The sequence below is a fragment of the Panthera onca genome, chromosome A2 (genome assembly GCF_046562875.1).
Source record: "Panthera onca isolate mPanOnc1 chromosome A2, mPanOnc1 haplotype 2, whole genome shotgun sequence".
NCBI classification, from domain to species: domain Eukaryota; kingdom Metazoa; phylum Chordata; class Mammalia; order Carnivora; family Felidae; genus Panthera; species Panthera onca.
The window spans coordinates 83,462,284-83,484,287 of NC_138340.1; the positions used below are offsets into that span (position 1 = coordinate 83,462,284).

A 22,004-nucleotide genomic window follows, 5' to 3' on the forward strand; every position below is an offset into this window, starting at 1 on the left:
CTTAAAAACTCAGTAAAATTCAAGTTAAGAATATTAATTTAATGTGATAAATGGTAACATGTTGCCGAATTTATATCACTTGCACTGGCTTGTACAATAGACAGATATATATTCTATATTAATATGTTCTATAAATCATTGTATTATCAGTATTAATAATTTTTCATTAAATTTGTTTATTTTAGGGAGAGGGAGGGAGAGAGAGAGAGAGAGAGAGAGAGAGAGAGAGAGAGAGAGAATCTCAAGCAGGCTCCACGATGAAGGGCTCAGTCTCATGACCCTGGGACCATGACCTGCGATGAAATCAAGAGTTGGAAAATCAACCAAGTGAGTCACCCAGGTGCCCCTCAATATATTTTTTTTACATTTAACCCATTTTAACTAATAGTCTCTGAAATCCATTGTGTCCCCAAATATAATACCAAATATAAAAATGAAAAGAATGTAACATCTTTTTTTTTTTCAATCATAGAATTTCCACTATTATGGCTAGACCTCTTTCAGGATGGTACATACTCAGATGGGATTCAGGCAATGTACCTGCCCAAAAGTGATTAACTAACTACTAGAAGCAGGATCCTTTGTATGCCCCATGTCTGTACCACAGGGAACACTCTGACAACTAAATGGCCCACCACTCGTTTCTTAATTTGGAAACTTTTGTTCTTACAGAGACTCATAACTTTATCTGTTCTTCCATTGTATCAATTGTATAATTCACATAGTATGTCTTCATTGCTTTACTTAGTAGCCCAATACAAAACAGAAAATGGTGCATCTGTAGGACAGGATATTCATAATGTTAAATCAAAATATCAACTGATTAAATGAAAAAATTAAATCTTTGTCTATTAACATGTCTTTCAATTGCAGATTCTCATTGCAAAAAAAAAAAAAAAGAAGAAAAAAATCGTTTCTGTAACAGATACAAGTAATAGATGTGAGGAAAATAAACTGTGATTTCTGTTATTTGTACATTGGGAAACCCAAATCAAACTGGCAAGCCAGGATACTAACCAAACACATTAAAAGTGACACACTAAAAAACATACAATAATAATTAAAAAAATAAGTGAAACACTGACTTTTTTACAAGTCTTAGAGAACCTACTTTATCATGAATCAAAATACAGAAGGCAAACTGAAATTATAGTGTAATGCACAGTAACTAGTTGATATAATAAGCAAAAAAAAAAAAAAAAAACTTTTACAGGCCTCTGAGCTTTTGCCCACAGATTTCTCAATAAAGCTTCCTTAATAATAATTAATCAATGTTTAAGTTTTTAGTAGACCTCTTTTTGCTACTAAATTTGCTATACTCTAATTTTGTCTAAAAACTTAAAGACAGTATGGTTTTTGTTACTGGTGCCTCCTATTTTAACTTAGGTGTCTTTTATGAATTTGGTAAAATGTGTCTCAACTGGAAACCTCACAGTGCATCAACTGGCACTTTATATGGAACTTTCTTTTTAAAAAATTTGTTTAATGTTTATTTTCTGACAGAGAGAGAGAGAGAGAGAGAGAGGGAGAGCAGGGGAGGGGCAGAGAGAAAGGGAGACACAGAATCATAAGCAGGCTCCAAGCTCTGAGCTGTCAGCACAGAGCCTGATGCAGGGCTCAAAGTCACAAGCCATGAGATCATGACCTGAGCCAAAGTCAGACGCTTAACCAACTGAGCCACCCACGTGCCCCTGTATGGAACTTTTGAATGATTTTTCACCTACCTTCTCTATATTGCACATGCTTAATTAAGAAAAAACAAACTTTCTCTTCCGTCCAATTATTGTAAAATACAATTACGGCAACAAAATTGAAAATAACCAACAAGTTCTATGCTTCCATTGTTTTCAAAGTGTTTTGCAGTCACTAATATTAATATTTAAATCAAGGAAACAAGTAGAAGGTATTAGGATATCTGAAGCTGAGTATAATTAGATGCCAAGTCTGAAGATATGTCTGTAAACATCTCAACAGAAGGATTTGACATTGGCTGGTTCTCAGACAATAGATACAATGCCCTGTTTGTGTAATAAATATAGGGTTGAATTAGCCAGGACTTGTTAACAGGAAATTATAACACACAACATAAATATTTTTGGAATGGATAATGCAGGGAGGACGGGCAAATAATGATGGATCTCAAAGGGTGACATAATTTTCTTAAAATGCAATTTTGAGAAGTCACATACTTGGATACAAGGTCTGCCTGCAAAGTATCCAAAAGCCTACCATTACCACAGCATCAGGCAATTATGGCTAGGGATGTGATTTAGATATAAAGTGGTTGAAGGAAACAGGCTAAGAAGGGCTACCATCATCATTCTAGGGTGAGTTGAATGAGGCAGTAAAAATTGCAGAAAGAAAACAATATCAGAGCAATGGGTCCAGCTTTTGAAAAGATAACTCAATATCATTTTGAAATAAATATCAATCAGCTGATGATTTGTAACTATGTTGAAGGTGTGTTACAAATCGAAATACATAGGTATTTTTTCTTTCTTTCTTCCAGCCTTCATATCAAAGGGAGATGTTCTTATAGACATGTAGCCACTGGACATACAGAAGCAATACAAAATCATGCATAATACCCCAATTAAATATTTATAACACATGCAAGTTAAAGGGTTATATGTTTATGGGATTGAAGAAGAACTTTTAGACCAACTGGTGAATTTGGCCTCAAAGCTGTCCTCTGCTTCCTGTCTATTGCTTCCTGCCTGCCTTCATCCTTTCCTTCCCTTCTCCCATCTAAAGACTGCTCTCTACTATGGCTTTGTATGTGGTCTCATTCTTAACATTTAAGTTTACCAGAGGGATACGAAGATAGCAACATATTTTCAAATGGCTCATATTTATCTTCTTTCCTATTTCTCTTCAACTTTTATGTATGAGATAAAAACTGCAGTCAGGTGACACACACCTGGGTTCAGGAAACCTAGATTTTAATCTAGACCCTCTCCCTGACAAACCAAAACTGTTAGAAAGTTTCCTTAAACCCATGAGCCTCACCTGCTAGCATTTTGCACTGGTTGTGAGGAGAGAAGGCATTAATATGCTCAACCTAATCGCACCCCTGATCATTCACTGAAATAACCCTCTGTTTGCCTCTTAGTCTTTAGTCAATGTGTCCTTTTAGCCCAGGGAAGAATTTCTTCTAAATAAATCCTGCCACCTATTCAAGCCTACTGAAGACAAATATTACTTCTTCTGGGATACTCTTAAATAGACTGAGCTCTGACCCTTTGGATTTTTGAAAGTAGTTTGAGTGAATAATTCTAAGAGCCCTGGTCCCATTCTGTTATATGATGCTATTTATCTTCTTTTCCACTAAGGTTTATTATGATAAAAAGTAACTGAGTAAAAGTTAAAGTTTAGTCTTTGTGTTCTTCACAAGGCATACCGTGTTGCCTTGTTGCTTACACGGAGTAAGCAACAAGGAGATGCTTTTGGAGATGAAACACTAGTCCTGCCTTGGCTCACGCCACTTCCTCAGTAGATTTAATGATTCTGTGATGCCTCCTGATGCCTGCTAGGGTTCACCAGTGGTCAAACTGGTTAGGTTATTTACAGAAATTACAGATTCTTAGACCTTGTGGTAGACAGAATAATAACCTCTACCCCAAATATGTTCATGTCCTAATGAACCTGGGGACATGTTACCTTACAGGACAATAGAAACACACCTCAATTACAATTAACTTAAGAATATTTGCGATGGAAAGACTCCCCTGGATTATCTGGGTTGGCACAATGTCATCACAGGGTCCTTATGAGAGAGAGACACCAGATGTGATGATGTAAGCAGAGGTTGGAGCAGTGTGTTTTGAAGATGGAAGAAGGGGTCAAGATCCAAGGAATGTAGATGGCTTCCAAAATTTGGAAAAAGCAAGGAAATGGATTCTCCCTTGGAGTCTCCAGAAGGAGACATCTGCTGACATCTTGATTTTAGTCTGTATGATCCATTTCATGCTTCTGACCTCCAGAACTGTAAGTCACAAACTTGTGTCATTTTAATTGCCTCTTTGTGGTAATTTTTTTTTACAGTAGCAATAGAAAACTAATACAGAACAAAACCAGACTCAATAAATCAGATTTTCTGGATGGGTCCCAAGATTCTGCCTTTTAAATAAGCTACTCAATCGACTCTTATCCTCAACATTAGAGAAACTTTTCTTTAGAATTGCATTCCCTTTCTGTCCAATGGAACTGAACCATCCCATGTTCTAATCCCTAAAGCTATTCCAAGGTAAAGTGGATAATTAATTTCACAAAATTCCTTAAGCATGAATGCAAGAGTGCTATTGGAAAGCAGTTCACACTTCTCTTAAAGCCTTCTATTCCAGGGGTGCCTGGGTGGCTCAGTCGGTAAGCATCTGACTTCAGCTTGGGTCTTGGGTCATGATCTCACAGTTTGTGAGTTCGAGCCCTGCATAGGGCTCCATGCTGACAGCTCAGAGCCTGGAGCCTGCTTCAGATTCTGTGTCTCCCTCTCTCTCTGCTCCTCCCCCACTCACACTCTGTCTCTCTCTCAAAAATAAACAAGCATTTAAAAAAAAATTTTAAGAAGGCTTCTATTCTATTTTCCAGTAACAAAACTATTATTTTAACAGTGACATTCTCTTATGGATTGAATTGTGCCTCCGCGCTTCCCTCTCCCCCAGTTTCATATATTGAAGCCCTAAATGTGATGGTTGTATTTGGAGATATGGTATTTAAAAATAAATGAGGTCATAAGGATGGAGCCATAAGCTATTATGATTACTGTGCTAATAAGAAGAGGAAGAGACACCAGGGATGTACATGCACAGAGGAAAAGATCATGTGAGGAACATGACATAGAGAAGTCTGCCATCTGCAACCTAAGGACAGAGGCCTCAGGAGAAACCAACTCTGCTGACATCTTGATCTTGGACTCCTGGCTTTGAGAAGTGTGAGAAAGTAAATTTCTGTTGTTTGAGCCACCCGGTCTGAGAATCTTGTTATGGCAGCCTGAGCAGACTAATACACATTCCGAACCCAAGTTCCTACTATTGCTGGTTACCTAAGGGAGTTATTCCAATAGGTAAGATTTTAATTACTACCATTTATTTACCACTTGTTAAGCACTATGTACTATGCAAAGAGCTTGTATACATTTTTCCCTCCTAGAATCCTCTCAACACCTCTATAAAGGTGATATAATTTTCTTTGTTTTACAGATTAGAAAATTGGGAGTCAAAGAGGTTAAAGTTGGATACAGAATAGGCACTGACTTGCAAGGGAGCTAGGATTCAAACCAGTTTGAATGACTCCACTCTGATATATGATTTCTCTAGTAACTGCCACTTACTGAACTACTGCTATGCTCCAGCTAGGATGGTCATGGTTTCAGGAGTGTTATCTATAGCTAAGGAAGGTGATCAGGAAACAAGGAGGAAATGTGGTGTGCAAATAAAGATATATGTTTAGTTTTTTATTATAATTCTAGATCAATAAGCACCAGTCACATTATTACCTGGATGTAATGGCTATTTCCACAGTAATAACAGTTTAAGCAAATGAACCAAAAAAACTTAATGTGTAACCTAATGTTGAATCTCAATTATTACACAGAGGCTGCAGTCATAGTGAGCACAGTTCTTATTTACAATACTTTCAGGAAGTTAATGGAAAGGAAGTGAAGATGAGAATGAGCCTTGAATTTTGGAAATGTGTGAACCTTAAGCAGGGCATGGCTTGCTTCACTGCCCCTCTGATACTCTACGGGTTGCAAGCAAGTGGCTTTCTAAAGGCAAACACAACTGACTGTAACTTTCCTGGAATATATCTGTTATCATCTATAGCCCGAGAGGCTATTTTTAGAAGATTCTGGCCAGGTCTTCGATAGATCATTTGATTGGTCAAAGGTGTTGACCTCTGCCAATGAAAGCCAATCATACTTGCTGGCTTAAAGCAATTCTTATTTGCCATTGTAAAAAAAAAAAAAAAAAAAAAAAAAAAAGTTGTGGTCCAGTAGATTTTATGCTGAATATAGAATTTTAAACATTGGGAGTTGAGTTCTAGTTCTGTCACTGACTCACTAGATGATTTTTGCAAGTCATTTAATCTCTGTGTATCTATTTTTCAATTCTCCAAATAGGAAAATATAATCTTTAAAGTCCAGAAGCTTCTCAAAAGAATAATTTCTCTCTGCTCTATTAATAGACTCTGAAATGCTGTTTCTCTCCTCTGAGATCATATTAATTATTATTATAGTCTGGTTGTGTATGCATGATGTATGTAATGCTTACAAAAAGAACTAGAATACAAGGGGTCACTTAAAGTCTTCAAATATGAAAAGAGCAAGGAAAAACAGGGTAATTCTGACCTCATAAGTAATGATTTGAGAAATAAAAAGTCAAAACAGCACAACTTTTGAAGATTTTTTTATCAGTATCTATAATCTGAACTTCAGATTATAAACTCGAATCAGCATTATAGAAAATTATTTCAAAATTCTAGGGTGCACTTTCCAGTTACTCTTAATATAGCTTTGATCTATTTGATCTACTCTAGAAAAAAAAAATCAAAGAAATGACATAGTGTTTAATCATAATGGAAAAAATTATGAGATTATTTTTAAAGTATTTTTAAAATTTGAATGGCATTTTAATTTTTGGCACTGAAAATGTTATTAGGTACATGACATGCTCAGGTTTAGTTATAGCACCAATACTAATTGAAGTTCCCAATGCCTTAATCAGTTTCTGAATGTTTCTAGTTTTTTCAAGAAAAAGCAACAAGAGTAGAAATAAACTGTCAAACTTTGGGGTTCTTTCAACTGTCTATAAGTCATTTTTCCTTGGCTAATTCACCATCACCACAAGCCCTAAATCCCTTAATTACATCTTTCCTCCAGGTAAGGTACCCCTTCTCACAATCCTAGTTTGTGTCTTTGATAGTTTCTCAAAAACTTAGATTCTTATTTCAACGTTTTTAGTTTCTCTGTCTCGCATTAGCTTCATCAAGTATAGCATTTATCAAATAATTTCTTTGTCCTAGATACTGTTTTGGATACTGAAAATACAGAGAACAAGAAGACTGTTTTCTGCTTATGATGGATTTTTCATATATTTGGCTATGTAGAAAGCCAGCAACCCATTCCGGTTTTTCCTTTCAATGTCTGTATCCTGCTGCCATTTCAACTGGTCTAAATCTCCATCACTTCAAGCATGAATTAATCTAACATCCCACACTTCATGGTCAAAGTCATTCTTTATCCTCTTCATTCCTCTCCTCTTTGCCTCATCGCTTCCAAAAGCAATGGGGCACATCACTGCTATGCTAATTTTCCTTTAGGTACATGTTTAGCATTTCTTCCCTCAAAAGTCAATAATTATTAATGCACCATATCTTGACTCAATAATCAAGGCAAATAAGATTGTTTTCACAAATATCTACAAGAAAATCTCAACTCTAGACTTGCCAGCCTCTTGCTGCTGTATCATCCACCATCCCAAAGTTGATTTCTCTATGGCTTTGTTCATGATGGTTTCCAGATATGAAATGGCTGCCATGCTTTTCTGTATTTATATAGATTCTTAACAGGTTAGTGAGGATCAAGTTCTAGTATCTAGCAATCAGTTTCATAAGATATCTATCTTCTGAATATCTATACATTTCTAGTTTGTGACACTTAATATGGTACTCTCGTGCAGTCAGATGGTAGTCTTTTACTTACATTATCTTGGCGACAGGGTCAATGTTCTGTCTTTCTTGGCATTTACCTGACACCCGCATTGGCTGGGCACAATAGATACAAAACAAACACTTTCTCACAATCATGACTTCCAGAGTGAGGATATATATGCTTAGGTCTTATACATTCTGGTTTTAATTACAACCAATACAGACACTACTGAAATTTAATGAGAAATACATGTTCATGTGATAAAATTCACATGTTCTTTTATTTTCCAATTCATTTATTGTTCATTATTTGGATTGCTCTTTTGGCTCGTGTTTATACATTAGTGTCTATAGCAATCTCCCATAATTAAAGTGTGTGTTATCAGAAAGCTTACTTTTCTCTACTGGCATGTGGGTTTAGTTCACATTAAACATAAATTTCTGTTAAAAATAACTGAGAGACAGATTTTTTTCTCTTTTTTTTTTTAATAGGAAGAAGGCTTCTAAACTAAACATATATCCTTAAGGCCATATACCTTGGTCATCAGATTGGTATCATCAGATACCAATGCAGGAAGAAGACCCAAAGATGGGTATTTTGAAGACCTAAAAAAAGGAGAATATTTGTAGTGAGTGTATGTGTGTGAATGTGCATCTATGTGAGTATATGTATGTGCATGTGTGTGAGTAATAATAATATCAGAATATGATGTCAACATAGGAGTTTAGTCTTAAAAGATGTCAAGTATTTACCAGAACAGAAATTGGAGCAGGTCCAAAGACTTGAAAAACCTTTTATTTTACTTGCCCTGACTACCTACCATTAATCAACCATCTCTAGCTCCACAGTTTTACCTCCCACCCAGCAACCTTTAAATTGTTCCCACCCTTCTAGTGTCTTGACTATCCTTAGTCATGGTCCCCGATCCACCAGCACAGAAGCTGGAAAGTCTTCCTCATGATAAACAGGCAGCATGTCAGTCAGAACCCACAGCCCACCCTTCTTGCACTTTGACAACTGACACATGTCATCTTTATGACACTACTATCATCTGCATTTCCCTATGCCATGCTTCATAGAACAACTCAGGCAATGCCATGTCTTTTTCCTTTTATAAAAAAGCCTTTTGCAGTTTTGTTCTGATAATTGAGCAGAGTGGAATCAAAATATTGCTAAAAACCTTTTCAAATTTCCTTTGTTTATTATAATCTGGAAAATTCTCATAGTAAATTGGGTGTAATCAGTACATACAGTTTTCACATTCTACATAAATGCAACCAATAAAATTTTACACAGTGCTACTGATAATTTTGGTTTTGACTTGTGCATAGTAGCTAGATGCATAAAGTAGACATATGACAACATAGCCCTCAAAGTGAACAGTTACATGTGCCTCATATCAGGCTCTAGGAATATAGCTAGGGATAACCAGACAGTTCTGCTTTCCAATGTTAAGTGATGTGAACTTATGACAGTACACAAATGCATGTTTATCGCAACATCTACTAAGATAAAAACATATCCATAAGAATTCTATTGCTTAGGGGCACCAGGGTGGCTCAGTCAGTTAAGAGTCCAACTCTTGATTTTGGTTCAAGTCATGATCTCACAGTTCTGGGATTGAGCCCCACATCAGGCTCCGTGCTGACAACACGGGGCCTGCTTGGCTGCTTGGAATTCTCTCTCTCTCTCTCTCTCTCTCTCTATCCCTATCTCTATCTATCTATAGATATCTCTATCTATCTCTTGCCCCTCCCCAACCCCCCTCAAAAAAAAAAAAAAAAAATTGTATTGATTAAATTGCTCATACATTCCTATAGTTCTGAAAGTGCACTTTTGTGTCCAACTTTAGATGACCATTTTCCATTTACTTTGGTAATATAATTCAAGTAATAATGAAAACAGGGTAAGAACTCTGACCACAATGCTACAATGGTAGTGTAGATGAGTAATATTGAACTTCAAATCCCACAACAGTGGAGAACCAATGGCCAAAAACAGAAACTAGTGAAGCACTGCCTTAAGTATTTTGTTAGATATAGAACAAAAGTGAGCATCTACTTTTAAGCACAGATTAGAATTAATTCTGGTAATTTGTAGAGCTTTTTAACAATAGTTAAAACATAACTATATGATCATTATCAGATACTTAAGTGTGCCTTCAAATTTCAATATAACTATCATGCATAGAGTAAGATATTAAAAGATAAAATAAATTATATCTCTTATAGAAACTACTAGGTCATGTAATAAAAATCACCTTAGTTAAAATCTACCTTCCAAATTAGAATAGGAAGAAGGAATTATTTAATTACATATACAGAAAATAGTTAATTAGTCCATGGGGATGATATAATTGTATACCTACTTGTATACAATACTTTGCAGTTTACCAAATATGCATTATCTCATTTGCTTTTGCTTTAGTTTTCTCATTTGTAAAATAGGGCAATGGTTGTTTCTACCTCATGGCTGGTTTGAAGGAAAATGTGTTGATAAACATATGCAAAGATGCTTAGAACAGTGCCAGGCACATGAAAAGCACTATAAGTTGTTAGCTATTATCTACAAAAATAACCATAATAGTGAGAATTGAGTAAATTCATATAAGGCACTTTGTGCCCGATACATAGTAAGTGCTCAATGTGAATGCTAATTACATAAGAAGCAGGTAGCACATAGTATTACTCCAATTTTATAGATAAAGAAACAACGATTACAAAGCCAGGCAAATTCCCCAAAGGTCAAACAGTGTTACATATATGAAAGTCAACACGCTCACATTTTGCCTTTTGAAATTTCTACAGAATATTTCATTTTTAACATGCCCTATCCTGACCCCCTGCAATTATACTTCCTATTTGTTTCCATGAATACCCAGCGTGACAACTTATCTCAGTCACAGAAAGAGCTGTTGCTCTAATTGTGACTCTACACTCACATTTAAGTTATAATTTCATTTTTGGTTTCTATGGAAATCAAATTTCTTACTTCACTGCTGGGTTGGGAAATGTTATTCTAGAAACATGGTTCTTCGCAGAAATGGAGGAGCTAATCCTCCAGGAGCCTGATCCTGGGCTTTAGGATCAGGAAGTTGTTATTTAATGTAGTTTGGGTACAAGAGAGGATCTGCTTTTTCCCAGAAAACAAATAAAGTGACTTCTTTTTTTTTATGTTTATTTATTTTTGAGAGAGACTGAGCATCAGCGGGGGAGGGGCAGAGAGAGAGAGGGAGACACAGAATCCAAAGCAGATTCCAAGCTCTGAGCTGTAAGCACCAGAGTCCAATGGGGCCCAAACTCACAAACCACGAGATCATGACCTGAACCCAAGTGGATGCTTAACCGACTGAGCCACCCAGGTGCCCCAGATAACGCTAATTCTTAATGTAGCTTGGTCCAGGGAAGCATAATATTTTCTTCATACTTTATTTTTCTGTTATAAATATACATAAAAAGTATATATTCCTGCCTTTTGTTTCACCTTTCTTTCAAACAAACTTTTTTTTTTTTTTTTTTTTTTTTTTTTTTTTTTTTTTTTTTTAAGTATCCCACATATTCCATGATGCATTCATTGCTCTGGGCTTCCAGGGAATACTAGCTAATGCATGATGTTCTATAGAGTACAACTGTTCCTAATATAATAGTCTGTTGATTAATAGTCTGGTCTCAACAGTCTCAACAGGGAAATAGTATAATATCATCTTTGAGTTGTTAAAAAAGAAACCACCTACAACTAAACAAAATGTATTTTAGGCAAACATCTGCAAAAAGAGCAGATAAATTAGGGAGAACACAAAGGAAGACCTAATCTAGTCCTGCTGTGAAAATCCAGGTTGAAAAATAAAAAATGCCAATAAAACACATACTGGTTGCACTATCAGTCCTCAGAGGGCTAATGCTGGTATATACTTTGTCTATTCCAAAGAGCCTACACAGCATCTGGCTTCTGAATCTCTGCCACTCCAGAACTGAAATCTCCAGGGATTTTAATTTCTGCATTTATTTTTAGGGAATCAGAAGTACATTATGTCTGACACATTTGTTTTCTCTAGGCAGGCTGATGGAAAGTGAAGTAGGGAAGTAGAAAATTCAATTCATGATTAAGGAATTTGGTCATAGGGCACTAATAGAATGTCATGCATTCCAAAAAATGTTCATGCAGATCCTTGCTGTGTGGAGGGCATTTCTCTCTGACTCAGCAATTTGGGTTCTGGGCATGGGAAAAGGATAGAGTTTTGAGGACTAATAAACAGTTACTGTCAACTCATTTCTGATATCTTTAATTTTCTTAGTAGTCACTGAAGAAAGTGATAGGAGGAGTGCATTTTTCCTTTTAAAGAAACTCAAAGATACACTAAAACTTTGTTGACGTTCTACATTCCAAACTGCTATTCTTTTGTGCTTGCTTCATATTTAAGAAAAAGGCTCTTTGCACAAGCTTTAAATCAAGATATGCAAAATTGGCTTTAGTTCCTTTTTGGAAGAGCGAGAGCGGCATCAGCCTTAGGCAAATACGGAAGAAGAAGATGAAGCTTGAATGTCCAGGGATTCTTTTTAAAAAGCTAACTGAATAAAACATTTTAAAATAAATGCACTCGTTAAGGGCATTGAAAAAATTCCATTTAAAAATAGGTTTTACATGTACTGACTTTTATTCACTTAAACTGGGTTCACAGCCTTTCCACCCCCCCACCTTTGAAATGATCAGGCAGATTAAAAAAACAAAGAACAAAACATGTTATACTCCTCAGTGCTGTTTCTCATTGAATAACAAGTTATAATTGTTTTGCTGCAGACAAAGGCGACCATACACCTCAGGAATTGATTATTCAAGAAATACTACTATTTTTTGATATTATTCATTTTGGGGACTGCATGTAACGTTTTTCTCGTTCCTTTGCAGCTCATATATTTCTTCGTTGTTATGGGTTAAAAATGTGGTTTACAAAAACTCAGTGCCTAACTGTATCCAAAGGAGGACAATCCAACATACGGTGTGTTTAACCATGGAGCTCCATCTAGCTAAATTGGGCATTTGCAATATAAGTTGATTAGTGATTTACTTTCTGCTAAATTTTACTGTGAATAATGCCAATTCTTGACTTTATCCAATTCATGTGAAATATACTGAGATGCGGAGAACTGAGAGGGAGAACTGAGTGCCTGATTTCTATCATTAAAATTAAGTCCTTGATATCAAGTATAGAGCAACTATGGGTATACAACAGAAACACCCCCACTGGAAGTTGAACAATTTTTAACTACTCATCTTTAAGTAAAGTTCTTTTCTCAAATCATAAAGGAAGCCTAAACTGAATTCTGGACTTTAGGAGCATGTAACACAGGGTGGGTAAATTTGATAGAAAGAAAACACAAATAAAACTAAGATGAGAACAAGGTGCTTTTGGAGAGACAGGTCTAGGTGGGGCTTCCCTATTGATTTTTACAGAAAAGCTATTAGAAGTGGAAAAGACCCTAGAGGTAGAAAACAGCAATCTCTCTCTCTCTCTTTTTTTTTTTTTTTTTTTTTTTTTTTTTAGATCTTTTACCAACACTTCAATTATCTGAAGTTCAGAAAAGTTGTAGTGCTACAGTAGGTTGTGACAGAACACGGGTAAAACCTGGCCTAGCCGTGAAATTCAAGGAAGCTGTCTCTGGATAGTTAGAGACAATCAAAAGGTTTAAATTAAGATCTCTTGGGGAGCCAGGGTGGCTCAGTCAGTTAAGAGTCTGACTTCAGCTCAGATCATGATCTCACAGTTTGTGAGTTCAAGCCCTGCGTTCAGATCTGTGCTGACAGGGCAGAGCCTGGAACCAGCTTCAGATTCTGTGTCTCCCTGTCTCTCTGCCCCTCCCATGCTCATGCTCTGTCTCTCTCTGTCTCTGTCTCTCTCTCAAAAATAAAGATTAAAAAAAAATTGTTTTTAAAGATCTCTTCAGGGAACATGGTAAAGTAGAACTTCAACTCCCCTCTCCCTATTTAAGGAATGGATACAATGTGTAGTTTTTCATTTAAAGGTAAAGAAGAAAGGGCATATACGGAAAAGAGAGCATTCAACTGCCTGCATGTATAAGGATATCTAAATGCACATAAAGTACCCAGAACCAACAAAGCAACAAACCAATTCATATGTCACTAGAGCAAGAAATATTATTTGAAATTCAATTTGAAAGGCAGAATTATACTTTTTCATCTACTAAAAACATTTTATCTAGCTGACAGTGTTTTTGCAAAGATTCATGTTTCTCATGTGGTTAATGTTTGTAAAGTATCTTGTGCTTTTGGGTAAGAAAGATTTATAAATGAAAACTAAATCAATGTCTGAATAAATGATTTCTAAAAGTACAAACTTCAATTTTAAGATTTAGTTTGGTTTAAAAAAAAGTACTCTTGCTTTTTAGATTCAACTTATGTAAAGATATGCTATTTTCCTAAAATTCATTGCCAGCAGAAAACACAGAGTTGGGCTTGTTTGTTTGTTTCTGAGCAAGACAGCTCCTCCAGTGGTTCTTAAAGAAACCTCAGAAGAGTGGGGACCTATTTCCAGGCCTCACCCTTCACATACTGAATCTGGATCTCTAACAGACCCCAAACATGTTAGGTTATAAAGTTCTCCAGGTATTTATGCAGAGCAGAGGTTTGGGATGCACAAGTACAGTCCACACCTAATACTGACCACCCAAATCATCCATATTCTGAATTCATTAGGAGGCATTAGAGCTTATTGAAGAGAAGGTAGTTTTCATCTCTATCCCTGGTTGCATGATAAATTGAGTCTAGAGTTAAGGTATCAATTTCAACCTTAAATTATCTGGTGACATAAAACTGATTTCAGGTTTCAAAAACCTATTTCTCCAACTTTTCTATTATAAGCTTCTTGATATATTAATTCCTATTTTATTCATCATTGTAAGCACAAGCTTTGACTAAATCCAGACATATCTACTATTGTATAGTCATTCATAGAACAAATACACAAGGGTAAATTAAAAAATGAGAATTTGTTAGAGTTTATATTCTTACAGGAGAGACAAACAATAAGCTCAGGAACAAATAAATACCTAAGATAATTTGAAGAAATGATAAGTACTGAAAAGAAAACAGGTAATGTGATGAAAGGTGACAAGAGTTGGGGCAGGCAAGAATTTATTTAAATCAATAGTTCAGGAAGGTAAGCTTTGAGCTGAAAGCCAACCAATGAGGATGGGAGGAAGGAGGAGTTCAGGCAGAGGAACAGTAAACGTAAAGGCGAAGCCCAATGTATTTGAGAAACAAGAAGGACAGGTATGTGGAGTATCTAGTGTTAGTGGTTCCATGGTCAGACATAAAATCTCAAGAGGTACACACTGAGAGTGGAGGTGGTGGTATGACCTGAAATTATTTGAAAAGTCCACGGGGGGGCTAAGGCTATTTACCCTGGTAGTGAAAAGCAGCACTGGCTTGGGTTTCAATAAGATCTGGATTCCAGTCTGGGCTTCACTGACTACTAGAGCAGTGACTATGTATACAGAATTTAATTCTGATTGCCTTTATTGGTAAAATGGGGATAATAACAGAGTAATAACGCTGTGAATAATAATGGTCCATTGCATTGTTATGAGGATTACATGAGAAAATGAATAGCCCAGTGCTTGGCTCTTAGTAAATGTTCTACAGATGTTAGTGTCATTATGATGGGCAAGAAGGAGTTCCTTTGTATATAAAATACATCACAACATGTTTATATACATATTATAATGTTGCATATACATATATAAACTTATATTATTCAATCAAAAATAACATAATGATGATGATATAAGAGGATATTGATAGAACAACAAATAAGTGATCAATGATTTATGCTATAAATTGTTGGCTGGTAATTCCTGGGTAATCCATAGTTACTGGTTGTATAATCTCTTCTAAAGCAGAACTAACAAAAGTAGATTCTTCTATGCTGGTGCATTTTCTGATTCAGATATACTTTCTTGACAATTTTATCTGGGAAGATGGTTCAGCTTGTAACACTGAGAAGTGTATCTCTACACTAGTTTGGGGACATTACAGCCTTTCCCAAACAAATTATGCCCAGCTTTTTTCTGATTCACACTGAACAACCCCACCTAAATTCAAATCCACTTCACTCAATGCTCATTTAAGGAAGAATAAGAGGAATCAAATTTACATTAACCGTTAAGTAAAATATGACAGCTATATATCACATGGGCTATTGAAAAAAGAAACAGAGACTTTTTGGTAAGGTTTGTTGTTGGTTGGGTGGATATATTTCTTCTTCAATTATTCATATATTGGATTAAATAAACTAATATATATAAAGTACTTTGTACAGCACTTGGTATATAATAAGCATCAAATAAATTATAGCTCCTATTAGCATACTGATGACAATGCAAAATGCTTTTCTCAATTAGAGTAATTCTTGAATATACAGACTTACAGACTCCCCCCACCCCCACCAGTCTTTCTCTATTGGAGTTCCCAGGAGATCTCATATATGTATCTTTTTAAAAGCAAAATCCTTGCAATTTTGGTATGCTTTGCTAAGCCTAGCCTTGACAAACTATGCTTATCCTGTATGTGTAAGTAAATAAATGCATTTTGTTGTATTCTTTGTATTTTTTATGTGAATGTAAAATTTTAATAAATATAATAATGATAGACATAGGTACAGCCTTTTCACATAAGATATGCCTTTTTTATGTACTTATCAACCAAAAATGTATACATGCTGTTCCAATCAAGAGGGCTACAATTCTTTTCTAAGGGGTATTTCTTTTTTCCTCTGAATACCTAATAATGGTTCCATTTCTGAAAAATGCTTGACTCCCAAAGGTATCTTAGGAAAATTTCATGTTGCTTCATATGTGCCATTTCATGTCACCAGCAATAGCAAAAACCTGTATTCTTTTATTTGAGAATGCTTTCAATAATCTTGATATGATCAAAAATCTTAGTTCTCCTAAATGTAAGCATCTTCACAAACTATTTATTGTTTCATACTTTCAAGGAACTTCTTTAGTCATCTACTCAGAACCTAAGCACTGGTGAGCAACAGTGTCCTGCCTTCATGAAGCTCCTAGTTTATCCAGTGTAGTGCAGACAATAATAAAACAGTTTTACAAATGGATAACAAGAACTGTGATAATGCTTTGAAGAAAAACTTCCTGAAGTCTCAAAATCACACAGCAGGATGAGCAAGATCTGGTCAGAGGGACAGCAAGGAGTTCAGAAATGAGATGTAAGCCTAAAAGTTAACTAGACAAAGAGAAAGGAAAATGCACCCAGCTGGAGGCGGGGTAGGGGGGTGGTGGGATTGGTAAATCACTGGGGAGAGGGAGAAGGAGGGAGCTGAGCTCTTCTGAGGAAGTCAGAGAAGGTGGTGTGCTGGAGGATCAGGAAGGAGATTGAGAAGAGCAGAGGTAAGGCCAGGATGAGGGCTGGGATGGGCTTGTCCTAAGAAAAGTGGCTGCAGTGTCAAGGTTTTAACCAAAAGACCTACAGTATCAGATTGGCATTTGACTTCAGTGGAGGATGGGCTGAGGAAGACAAACACAGATAGATTCAGATGAGTTTATGCAAAGCATCAGACCAATGCATAACACCTCATTACTGCAAAGGGTGCCTTTTCCTGGCGATCTAGTATATAAAATCAAAGTCCTGGCATTTTCCACGCCAAAATGGAATAATTAAGAAACAAAAACTCAATTAAAGGAAGAAATATAAAAGAATTATTTATATGCCATCTTTTGCAAATGACTTTTATAATCGCTTTTAAGTATCTCTTATTTTGCATTCTAATTTCTAACTATGTATTACTGTTTTTGGAATCTTTAATCTTTTATTTCTCTTACTTAGCAAAGCAATATACTTATAGAGGTCCATTCACAGCTGTTGGGGATGGTAGATAACACTTCTTTGGTTATCATTTACCAGGTTAAAGCCATTTTCAGTTTACTCTAATTATATAAAATTTCTATTTGTACCTTTTAAAAGGCAATTTCAAAAGTCTTCAATGAAACAGTCATTGAATCTCAGTGATCCAAAAAAAGTCTTGATTTCAGCATTGGATAAAAGAGCAAAGAAAATCTAAAATATCAACTTTGTGGGACAACATTTATATGTCAAGCTTCCTTTTCTTGACTATTGAAAAATGTTACTTTATTACAAATCTGACTGCATTTGATCTTGTTTTGACCACCTGTGAGGAATGTCTCTTTTGTAATTGCTGGTAAAAATACAGTAGACCGGAAGGACATCACCTCCTAGGAATACTACAAATGCCAGAGCAAGACACTGTCACCATTCGTGAATATTTGTAAGACAAAGTATTTTATTTAATTTCATTTTCTTATGCATCCAGAGAAAGAGAGATTTAAATGTCAGACCATCATCTACATGGACCATTTTTAAGTTGGCAGTAACATTACCTCAAACAAAAAGGACAACTGGAGATAGGTTATAAACTGTTCTCTGGCTACATCAAATCTTGGTGAACAATTAGCCTCTTCACTCACTCCTTCCCAACATTATTTCTTTGTCATCTGGTTTCTTCTGCCATTCTGCTTTTTTTCTTATATATTATCTGCCTGCCTGGAATGGTCCACTGCTCTTGTATTCCTTTAAATGCCTTCTCAGAGCTAACCTCTGGCAAACAAACAAACAAACAAACAAGCTATCGAGCTAGTCCAAATCTATTTTGTTTCATGACCTGTACAATTCACTTCAGGCTTGTACAATTCACTTCAGGCTATATTTCTTCTTGTCCTTATGTTTGGTCCACCTGAGGAAAGGATGGGAACTGTGTTGACATTCCATAATGTGTTCAGGTCATCTGTCTTTGTTATTTTGAGTTTATTAAAATCCCTGACAAGCACATCAAAATAATAGTGATGATGCCAGCTGGTTGGCAGGCATGAGTCTAAGAGGCAGTCTTGCTGTTAATGGGTAGAGTGGTTGCTGACTTTGCTCTCTAAGTTTTGTTTATTTGCAGGTATAGCTCTTAACTGAGATGATCAATGCTCTCAGGTCATGAATAATCAAATCTATGTGCTCTTTCACTTCTCCATCCATTTATTCATTCATTCATGTATTCATTCAATAAATATTTATTCAGTATCTTTTATATACTTAGCCCTGTGCTAGACTCTGGAGATAGTTTTTTACAAATTTTCCATGTTTACTTATTTATTTTGAGAGAAACAGAGAGTGAGCAGGGGAGGGGCGGAGAGAGAGGAAGACAGATAATTCTAAGCAGGGTCCGCACTGTCAGAATGGAGCCAGATGTGGGGCTGGAACTCATGAACCATGAGATCATTACCTAAGCCGAAATCAAGAGTTCGATGCGTAACTGACTGAGCCATCCAGGTGCCCCTACCCTGGAGATCATTTGATAAGTATGTAAGTTCTTAGAGTATACTCTAGTGGGGTAAGGGGCAATGACAGATATTAATTAAACAATCTCACTGATAGACGTATAATTAAAAATTGAGGGAACGGGGCACCTGGGCGGCTCAGTCAGTTGAGCATCCCACTTCAGGAAGTATTGGTGAAGAAGCATCAAATAGACTTTTTGAACAGATCACTTTGGCTTCAATAGGCAAAATGGAGGCTGCCTGAATGCTAACACTTGATATAATCCATTTAGAATAAGAAATAGAATGTTGTTCCTGCTCCTCCTGAAATGTTTCAAAATCAGACTATAATGTTAGCAAGCCAATTACTCATGAAAATTAGGTATTAAATTTCCCTATTTTGAAAACAATAACTACTAGATCACCCAAACGAAAAAAACAAAAACAAAAACAAAAACCTTCTGTTTCTAAAAATCAGAATACATAGGAACTCAGAATCTTATTTTTTAATCATAGTCAGTCTCAAAAATATTTACATGCTAAACAGCATCTCACAGATCTTTTTTTTTTTTTTAATTTTTTTTTTTCAACGTTTTTTATTTATTTTTGGGACAGAGAGAGACAGAGCATGAACGGGGGAGGGGCAGAGAGAGAGGGAGACACAGAATCGGAAACAGGCTCCAGGCTCCGAGCCATCAGCCCAGAGCCTGACGCGGGGCTCGAACTCACGGACCGCGAGATCGTGACCTGGCTGAAGTCGGACGCTTAACCAACTGCGCCACCCAGGCGCCCCTAGCATCTCACAGATCTTAAAAAACACTAATATAAGCGGTTTCTTTAGTTGTTATTGTTGTTTTTTTTTTTTCTTAAATTCCCACTGCATTTTAGCTTAACTGTTGGACATATTTACTGGTAAGTACTGAAATAGACTAATACCTTTAAGTGCCAAAAGACAAAAACCACAGCTTTTTATGTGTCCTGTATTAATAGAGATCCTCTGACTTTTGAAGGTTTACCTACTGTGATCAAAGCCCCACTCTTTAAGCCTCCAGTTCACACTACTCAGCTTTTAAAAACCCTCTAGTAAAATCTGCTAACCCACGCAGTTCTGGAATCCAAGAGTGAGTCTGATTTTATCTGCATTTCTGTCTTCAAAATAATAATAATAATAGTAAGTCTACATGAGCAAAGATATTTAGGTCTACAAACAAATATATTTTAATAACAATAGAGAAAAAAATCAGATACTTGGCCTACCTGCCAAGACCCAAGTTCAGAAGGTTGAATTTTCACTCTCCTATCTGACAACATAATTAACACCTACAACTGCCACAGCCACACATACTCCCTGTAGTGTTTTAATCTTTATTATTATATTCACAGCTTAAAAAAAAATAACACAATACCAAATTATAAACTCATGTCCTGTTCAATTGTCAGACAGGATTCTAGTTTCCTTTTACAAGACCTTGCTGAATATTTACAGAAATATACATATTCAAAGGATAATAATCACCAAAAGGAAAGCTATTATGGATTCTCTAAAAAATGAGGAGCAATATTAGCAAAGGAGGCAATTACAGTCACATCAAAGACAGATAACATCCCATTGTTTTATCAAGAATGGAATGCTTGTCCCATGTTTTTGCTTGATTGTTAATACAGATTTAAAACAAGCATCTAGAGAAAAATCTTTGCTGGTTTGAATCTCAAAGATTTTTTGAAGTCTCATCAAGTATAAAATGCCTAGAGGTAACTTTTCAGATATCTTTATGTGGGGTAGGCAGAATTCTAAGTTAGTACCCCATATTCCCACCCACTGAGTATAATATAATGCAGGTGGGATTGTAAATATGGTGGAATAGTCACTCCTTAGATCAGGTCATATCATGTGGCAAAGAGGAGACTCACTCCCATGATTATGTTACATTATATAACTGCCTTAGTCAACTGAACTGCTTTAGCCAACTGAAAGGATTCTCTCTCTCTCTCTCTCTCTCTCTCTCTCAATCTCCTCTCTCAATCTCTCTTGAGTTTATTTATTTTGAAAGAGAGAAAGAGAGAACATGCGCACTTGTGCATGAACAGGGGAGGGGCAGAAAGAGGGAGAGAGAGGATCCCAAGAAAGCTTTGCACCATCAGCCCAGAACCAAATCTGGGGCTCCATAGCAGGATCCTGAGATCATGACTGGAACTGAAATCAAGATTTGGGTGCTTAATGACTGAGCCACCCAGGTGCCCCAGTATTCTTTCTAACCTCAGAGAAGAAAACTGCTACACTGTAGAGAGGGGTACTTGCCAGAGAATAACAGGGAGCCTCCTGGAGCTGAGAACACTTCTCAGTACCATAAGCCCTGAGAATGAAATTCTGTCAACAAATGGTGAACTTGGAAGAACCCAAGCCCCAGATGAGTTGGAAGTCCTAGCTCATACCTTGCTTACAGCCTGGTGAGACCCTGAGGCAGAATTCTGCTAACCAGTGCCTAGAGTTTTGACCCATGGAAATTGTGACATCATAAATTTGTATTGGTTTAAGCCTGTATGTTCATGGCAATTTGTTGTGCTCAATGGAAACTAATACATTCAGGATAAGGTTTACATTATCTAAAATTCTGCAGTGCTTGTATTAAAAAGCAAACAAGGTTGGTAAAACAGATCCTTATTCTTAGCAAAGGAAAATATTGCTGGATAGTTGAGTTTAAGTTTCTCAAAAGTTGCACTTTACTCTGAGAAGTCTGTAAGACTAATTTTTTCATAGCCCTAATAAAAATAGGTAGAAGTTTTCCAGTAACATAAACAATAGAGGATAGAGTATAAATAGAGCAAGAGAAAACACCACTGAAATGATGGTACACGAGATCTAGTACCAGCTTGGCCATAAACAGTTGTGTGATCTTAGTCTTAAGACTAAGACTTAAGACTTAGACAAAGTCATATAATCTTTGTAAGTCCCAGTTTTATCATCAATAAACTCATAGTATAATACTACTCAGAAATCT

General features: G+C 36.2%; 1 protein-coding gene and 1 long non-coding RNA gene across 6 annotated transcripts in view; both read right to left on the reverse strand.

Moving 5' to 3' along the window:
- The window catches only part of MAGI2 (membrane associated guanylate kinase, WW and PDZ domain containing 2), a 1,340,829-nt gene that overhangs the window by 1,045,189 nt on the left and 273,636 nt on the right, over positions 1-22,004 (reverse strand). The gene's annotated exons all lie outside the window — the stretch shown is intronic.
- LOC132679117 (uncharacterized) lies at positions 160-21,730 on the reverse strand. Its single transcript, XR_009609976.3, has 3 exons — positions 21,439-21,730; positions 7,700-7,761; positions 160-293 (listed from the first exon to the last, which is right to left on the reverse strand). It is a non-coding gene; the product is annotated as an uncharacterized LOC132679117 (long non-coding RNA).